At 43.5% G+C, this 8,616-nt stretch overlaps 1 protein-coding gene across 3 annotated transcripts in view; it reads left to right on the top strand.

Moving 5' to 3' along the window:
- Positions 1 to 8,616, top strand: part of NRIP1 (nuclear receptor interacting protein 1) — a 101,651-nt gene that overhangs the window by 36,044 nt on the left and 56,991 nt on the right. The window lies entirely within an intron of this gene.

Below are 8,616 nucleotides of genomic sequence, written 5' to 3'. Positions count from 1 at the left end.
TAGACGTTTGCTTGCGCAAGACTTCTTGCACAAGAACCCTTGCGCGAGAAGCCGCCAGTGTAGACATAGCCTGAGTGATGGAGGAAGTGGAGTTAGTGCAGCTTCTTCTCACTCTGACATTGTTTCATGGCCCAATAGTTATTGTTGTGGAGAAGATTTGTTTTGGTGTTCAGGTTAATCTTCAGGTTAATTTTCTCAGCCTTATGGCCTTACTGTTGGAAACTCACAGGAAGGTCTAAAGGTTGAAGAAGTGTAGTGTGTGGTGGGTTTTTTTTTCCCCCTTCTTCTTTTCTGTGTTTATCCCAGGTAGCTCACTTTGCAGGGGTGGCAGAACAGACAATGGGACTAGCCATCTATTATTCCCTGTATTGCATGCACTATGGCCAGGATCATCTCAGCAGAAGCACAGAAAAACCAAAAAAACTGCAAGTTCTTCTTAGTTTTAAGGATTTCAGTTTTGAAAATGATGATGTTGGATGTGCTCTTGTTTTCACTAAGCAGTTGTAACTTGGGGGTGGGGTAGGAGTGGATTAAGTTATTAGTTATAAATCATTTTTGCTTTTTTTATCAATAAAGGGATCCAGTTTGTTTACTAAAATGAGTAATTACAAAAAAAATTATGTTTACATGCGCAATTCCTTTATCCTCTGATTTCCCCTTCTCCCCACACTGCTCTTCTCGCTGTCCTTTGTGGACATAACCCCAAAGAGGCCTATTATTTAACCAAGGGGTTAAGCCTTTCACGGTTAGGCTTAACATTAGTCCAACTGTTTTGTGATCTAGAAAAGCTAAATTTCCACAATGAGAATTGCTAGGCTCCATTTTCTACATCTTTTTGAAGACACTACATTTACTCTCTCTTTCTCACTACTGGACCTCCTGCTCAGTCATGACTTCTAAAAACTGATTCACGTGTTCAGTAAGATAGTGAAATAGAATGCTTCTCTTGACATGACCAGTGTCCTACAAACATTTCCTTCCATTATTAATTATCTAATGGAAAATCTCAAATACTTTAATCCATTCTTACATTTAATGTAAGCATGGGTTTAATGCATACTGGGCGGGGGGGTGGGGGGGGAGGAGGGGAGAGGCAAAGGACTGATGTGTCTATCATGAGTTTAATTTAGCTAGCTTTTATGCAATCTTATTCATTCTAAAGAGTATTTTTATACCTGCATTAACTATTGAGTATTAGTCAATCAAATGAAACCACAAGAGTTTGTCACTTTCAAATTAAACATGGTTAAATCGCTGTGTGCCAAAATCACATTCAAATGTTGTTCAGCACTAGCTGAGAAGTAGTTGACCTTTCGTGGTTCTCAGGAGGTGGGTGATGTATGGCTTCGTGAGCCAGGAGAGTAAGAGGTATGGTTACCCCCTCCCGAATTATTATTGGTGTTTCTTTGTTTGCCGAGGATGATCTGCCAGTTCAGAAAGAAGGTTCCTGCCTGTAGCTTTCTGAACAGTCCTGTGTTCTTATATATGCAAACATCATGCATGTTTCCTGGCTGCCTAATATTGATGTCAGTGAAGTGTCCCTCATCATCCATCCATGCTTGCATAACCATATAAAAGCAGTCTCCTTGTTTGATGTACTGTGTAGCAAGGTGGTCTTGCGCCAGACTGGGGTAGAGATTGTTTGTTCCACCACACTTTGGGAACCCTATTACTTCAGATACGTCCATCTATATCCTATGTTTTGCTGAGCGTTGCGGTCCTCTGCACCAGGACACCATGTCCCTACACACTTGCATGATGTCTCCTCAAAGTGGGTTTTTCCAGCTCCAAACTGATTTCCCTCAAACTAAGAGCAATCCAGCATTGCAAGTTTCTAGTGTGATCTCCACTACCAGTGCAGCTCTCATTTTAGTGTCCCTGTATTGGAGGACTGGAGCAAGCTGAGCACACAGATCCAGGAATGTGGCCTGGCATATCCGAAGCTTTTTGGTCACTGTTCAACATCCCATGTCTGAATTACAATGCAATCCCACCATTAAGCAATTGTTTCTTGTGTCGTGAAGTGGTGTTCCATCAACCGCAGATGTTCAGTGAGCAGTACCCGCAATTTTGAATGGGTTCTTGTGATGTCTCAAAGCAGTCTACCCTCTCGGAAATTATTGCACTCACTATGTTCTTCTTATGGCTCTGAGAATACTGGAGAATTGTGGGTCCTGTGCTTGGAACACTCCTGACAATAGAGCAGAACTGGGCAGGCTCCATGCTTCTGTCGGATATCAGACAGTTACATGTCTCGTGCTGATTGTTGGGATTTTCAAAACAGGAGCAAAAATTATGGGTTAGATATAGCATTCTGGGATCGCAAAACTTGTAGTCCCAACCATCTTGAACCACTCATTCTGCCCACCATGTATTACCAATACTTCCCAAAAGACAAAATACTGGATACTGGGTATGTTAACGGTTAACTGGTTAAGTGGTAGGCATTGCTGTTAATGGTGAGGCTTACTGGTTAGGGTTAACTGGTGGAGCCTGGGCCAGTTTCCCGCAGACTCCTGTGGGCAGGGGGCTACTCCAGGTTCCCTGGAGCCCACCATGTTAACCTTTAGCCAGTTAACTAATTAAATGTGATTTTTACATTTGTACTGAATAGTGGCAATTTGCACATTGGGATGACTATCCATGGTGTACTCCTCTACACAATGAAACAAGCACTCCTCATGACTACTAAGGATGTGAATGTGTAACTGGTTACCTGGTACCCACAAGCAGTCTGCCATGAGTGGAGGGCTCCTCCAGCCCCACGGAGGTCAGGACCTGGCCGCTCTGCATGTGGAGGGGGTGGGAGCGGAAGTCAGCCACCCCCTGGGATGGAGTAGCCTTCTTTCTCCCCTCCCTCATTCCGTCCCCCCCCCCCTCCCTTTCCGGCTGGGAATCCTGCTTAATTGGTTAACAGGTTAAACATAAGGTTTAATTCAGGATGGATTTGATTTAAATAAAAATTACTTAAATCACTAGTCAAGGGCTATGTCTAGACTGCAAGCCTCTTTCGAAAGAGGCTCTTTCGAAAGATACTTTCGAAAGAGGCTCTTTCGAAAGAGAGCGTCTAGACTGCACGTTGAACTTTCGAAAAAGCGGCTTGCTTTTTCGAAAGAAAGCATCCAGTGAGTCTGGATGCTCTCTTTCGAAGAAGCCCTATTTACATTGAAGAACGCCTTCTTTCGAAAGAGGAACTTTCGAAAGAAGGCGTTCTTCCTCGTGAAATGAGGTTTACCGCCATCGAAAGAAAAGCCGCATTCTTTCGATTTAATTTCGAAAGAACGCGGCTTGAGTCTGGACGCAGGGGAAGTTTTTTCGGAAAAAGGCTACTTTTCCCGAAAAAACCCCTGAGTCTGGACACAGCCAAGAAGACTAGATTTAATCATTGTTCTCTATATAAAAGTGCATTCTTGTTGTTAACCCACATTGTCCACAGCTCAGAGATAGATGTAGGTTTCATTTTTAGAAGGTACACATTAAACATTTTTAAACAATGATCCATTTTGAAAACCTTTCAGATTAGTTTTACAGCTATATCACAAACTTATCGATGTTTCTGGAGTTTTTTTTCTTTACTACAGGTGATAGACACAGCATATCTGAGATACATGATGTGACTCTGAAACTATAGAAAATGATGGTGATCTTGAAGGTGAATAGTCTTCAGAATCCTTTTAAATTGAGGATGGATTCTCCTAAAGAAAATAAGTCAATGCAGTTATTTAATAATTATTATTACTATACTGATCACTTAGGGTGTGTGTCTAATGCAGTGCTTAATTCAAAATAAGCTATGCAAATTGAGCTACATCAGTTGTGTAGCTTATTTTGAAATAGGGAGCGTCTACACAGCACTTTCAAAATGGTGCACTCTTCCTCTGACTTCCCTTATTCCTCGGAGTCGGACTAAGAAGTCCTCCAGTTTGACGGTATTTTGACATTTATTTCAAAATAAATGCTTGCTTTGTAGATGCAGACTAAGTTATTTTGGAATAGCGCTAGTTATTTAAAAAATAGCATTGCAGTGTAGATGTACCCTTAGTATTGCTTGTTGCATTCACTGTCAGTACTACTTTAAAGGTGAAATTGTGAAAGGAAGATCTGCCTATTTCAGCCATGTGTTTTTATCACAGCTGCATCAAAAAATTGTAGTGCCGTAGAGTAATAACTATATTTTTTTACTTATTTACTCGCTCAGACCTGAGAATTCAAGAATAATTCAGAAGGAGGACAGACAGTCCTTATGAAAGAAGTATGAAATAAAGTTTACTATACTGAAATCTGAACATGCAAGATCATGTTCCTTTCATCATCTTCAGCGCAGCTTCCTCCTGAGAAGGAACACTTCTTACGATGATGTTCCATTTGGGCAACCAGGCCTTACATGTCTTTGTTGCACTGTTTGCATTTTGCACGCATACCTGTATTATTCCCATTTAGAGAAACTTCATTAAAATATTCTGAAGCTGGATCTTACAACCTGCTTCTTCTATATGTTTTCCCTTCTAGTGAGAGCTCAAAGAGAATAGTATGGTACAGCTCAAACCAATGAAGTCTACCCTCAGAGACATCAAACTTATGGAATATGCTGCTTTAACGGTTTCACTTTTGTTTCTACCACCTGTCCCTCCTTTCTCACATTTATCTGCAGACTTCTAGTTGTCCAGCTCTATTTCACCCCCAACAATCTTTTATTCATTGAACTTTCTGTAACTTTTCACTTGTAGAGAGGTAAGGGACTGTCTGTGTGACTCTTATTTTCTCTTTCTCTCTCTGAGGGATAATAGGGTTGAGGTCTGTGATTCCTTACCTTTCTATATTCATTTATTTTAAAATGTTTTTTTGTTAACAAATGTTATCTCTGGAGACACAAATCCACAGTTTGAGAATTGCAAAACTAAGCATCTCTCACGGTATCTTCTAGACTATGGTCTGGCAAAATATGCCTTGCGGGTCCGGATGTGGCCTGCCAAGCCATCAGATCTGGCCCACAGGAGACTCTGGTCACAACCTCATCCTTCACCCAAACCCCCTCCCAGACCCCACACTCCATTTTGCACCCCAGTCTGTTAACCCCAAGCTCCCATCTGCACCCAACCTCCATCCCAAATCCCATACCACCTTCATTAATATCATGGAAAAGTGTGCCCCTTGACCATTTTCCAAATTCTTGGAATGCCCCTCTCCCATCAAAAATTATTGCCCACCTCTGTTGTAGACTGAGCTCTAAGTCCCATTGGGATAGAGAGATTAACCTAAATAATCTATACAGAAGCCTCTGGAGCTCCATAAGATTGGGTCCCTAAACTATTGGAACTTGTTTACACAACTTCTTAAACATTACATGAACATATTCTCTCATACTATAGAATTAGAGGTTTAGAATCCCTATTCCACGATAAGCTATCTTTTGAGCTGTAATGTATTTTAATTAAAACTATCTTCAGAGAGGTTTTTTTTCCTTCAAAAGCATTTTATTAAAATCTGATTTTTTTCTGTTTCTTTTTTTAATCATTTTTATAATCACCCTGTTTAAAGATGAACTGAAGTGCATTTGAAGGAAAAATGATACTTGAATTCCTGAACAAATATTGTCACGAGGAGTTGCAGATTCTTTGGAGGCTGCTTGTGTTCCTTCCTCTCGTGCTTTCCATATTCTTGGCTTGTGTTGCTGCTGATGGTTGCTTGCACTGTGCGTCATAATTTATTCATTTACTATGCCTATCTGGTTCTCAATACTTTTAACTGTTTGTTCCAAATTTAAAAAAAATACATGAAGTGGTCACCCACCACACCTTTTCAGTGTCTGCATTTCATGACGAGATAGAATTGTTTTCATTCTGTATTCACTGTATTTCTCTGTATTTTGCACAGGGAATATTGAGGGGCAATACATTACAGAAGTAAATAGTTATTTGGTTTTCAAAGGCAATTGCAAGGTATTGTGAAGGCAACCACAGTAGGCCTAGTGAATGATACTAATATCCCACTGCATGGTGGGCATATGAGCAATAATATGGCGGGCATATGACTGCTTTTCAGGTGTCCTCGGGGTAGCAATTTCTTTTAGTCTTCTTAAAATGTAACCTCAGGTAATGCAATTTAAGAAATTACTTTTCTTCGGTTTTCTGACATTCATTTGAGCTGTCAGGTACTGCTAAAACTATTTTTAATAGGTAACATTTTCCAATCAGATGTTGGAAATGTTTCTTCCCCAAAGCCAGATTCTTTTTTACAGGGAGTGTATATGTGTGTATGAGAATGAATGTGAGGGAGAGAGCCATTGAAATATTTTTAATTTCTTTGGAGAGGGCAAGAGTAATCAGCCAGAGAGACTTGCAAGATTTTGTATTTCAAGACTGTTGCTGAGCAGAAGCACATCTCATTTCATAATTTACAGATGCAGTAAAACAGTTTGGAAAACATCTCTTCTGACAGAGGTGAGATTAAAACGCAGAGTTCAGATTCTGTGCTGTATTCTCCTTGGAGACTCAGAGAAGGTGCAGTCTGGGATTGCAGTATCGGGAAAGCAAAAGTGACTTTAAACCACCTTTTTTTTTTCACCTTCTAAATTCTGGGTGGTTACTGGGGCTGGATGCGTAAATTAGAGCAGCTTCAAGGAGCAGCTTTAATTTACCTTCTTATAATCTGGGCTTATCCACAGCTCATAACTTCTGGAGCACTCTTGTCCCCAGAAAGTTTAGATATCACTTAGTTCTTAGAATTTTTTTTTTAAAAAGTGCATCTCTGCTGTGCACACAGAAAGCTGTGCTTATGAATATTTACAATGACCCTGAAGAAATATAATTGACAGGTGGTGCTTTGGTATTTTACTAAAGTAAACCAGTGAAGCTATGTGAAAAATGTGCATTAAGGTTTGAGGCCTTTTGTTTAGCAAAATAGTTAAGCACTTGCTTAACTAAGCCAATAAGGTCTCATTGACACTTATGGGAGTGCTCACATACATGTAAGTGAACACATGCTTTAAGTACAGGCAGTCCCCGACTTACACGGATCCGACTTATGTCGGATCCGCAGTTACGAACGCGGCTTTTCTCGCCCCGGAGGACACGGACTGCGGGACCTCGTGGTCCCGCCGCCCGTGTACTCCGGGGCGAGAAAAGCTGCTCCGCGTCTCCCTGGTCTCCTCCTGCTGCACCCCCCCCCCCACAGCAGACCAGGGAGATGGGGAGCAAAGCCTCGGAGCACGCCAGCAGTGGGACAGCGCGGCGCGCCTGGACTCTCCCGCTGCCCGCGTGCTCTGCGGCTTTGCTCCATGTCTCCCAGGTCATCAGACCAGGGAGACTGAGCAAAGCCGCGGAGGACTTGGGCGTCCCCACCCCCGTCTCCCTGGTCTGCTGTGGGGGGGGGGGGTGCAGCTAGTGCCCCTCCCCCAGCAGACCAGGCTTTGCTTGCCTACCCCTGGGGTAGAGCAGCTGGGGGCTGCCGGGTTGGTCCTGCAGAGCTGCTCCGGACCAACCCGGCAGCACCCCAGCTGCTCTGCCCCAGGAGTCCTGATTCAGCCGCTGCTGGTCAGTTTCAGCAGCGGCTGAATCAGGACGCCTGAGGGAGAGCTGCTGGGTTGCTCCAGTAGCGCCGAGGAGCCGCACTACTGGAGCAACCCAGCAGCACCCCAGCTGCTCTGCCCCAGGCGTCCCCAAGTCAGCCGCTGCTGATACTGACCAGCGGCTGACTACAGGAAGCCCGTGGCAGAGTTGCTCTGCCCCAGGCTTCCTGGAATCAGCCGCTGATCGGTTTCAGCAGCAGCTGACTTGGTGACGCCTGGGTTTCTTAAGTTGAATCTGTATGTAAGTCAGAACTGGTGTCCAGATTCAGCCGCGGTTGAAACTGATCAGTTTCAGCCTCGGCTGACGCCAGTTCCGACTTACATACAGATTCAACTTAAGAACAAACCTACAGTCCCTATCTTGTACGTAACCCGGGGACTGCCTGTACTTCTATGAATTAGAAACATACTCATTAATTGTGCAAAGATGCTTTGATCATAAGGGCCATATAAGTAACTAGACAGACGCATGGACTTCACAATGGGCCATTAGAGCCCTAAAAGAGCCCCAGTGGAGATATAGCAGCATGCCCAAGAAATGATTTGATTGAATACATCTCACCAGCAGGAAAACATGAAAGTCTCACGTACAAATTAAATCTGCCCTCTGTGGCAAAACATATTGGGATGTTGTCAGTGCAAACTAGTGGTTCTCAACCTATTTAACATTGGGCAGACATCCAATACTACCTGTATGGCCACGAGGATGTCATATGGGCCACAGTTCTGTGCTGACTGGGCTGCAAGTGACCTGGAGTTTGAGAACCACTGGTGCAAACAGCTGTGGTTGCCAGCTCTCCTCCATCTCCTGGAGGAGGTTACTGAAGCCCAACTGGGAGATTTTAGGCTGTTAAAAGTCTGATGGGGCTAAGACAGGCTCCCAGGCTACCCTGGTTCCATGCCACTCCTAGAATTGGTTAGTACATCTCTGTGGCCCCAGTGGGGGAGGCAGAGGGTCTCTGTGTGCTGTCCCTACCCCCAGCACTGCCTCACAGCTCCCATTGGCTGGGAACTGTGTCCAGTGGAAGCTCTGGGGGTGGTGCCTGGAG

This window comes from Pelodiscus sinensis, chromosome 1, assembly GCF_052426305.1.
Source record: "Pelodiscus sinensis isolate ZL-2025 chromosome 1, ASM5242630v1, whole genome shotgun sequence".
Lineage (NCBI taxonomy): Eukaryota > Metazoa > Chordata > Testudines > Trionychidae > Pelodiscus > Pelodiscus sinensis.
This window is presented reverse-complemented; position numbering and strand designations above follow the sequence as displayed.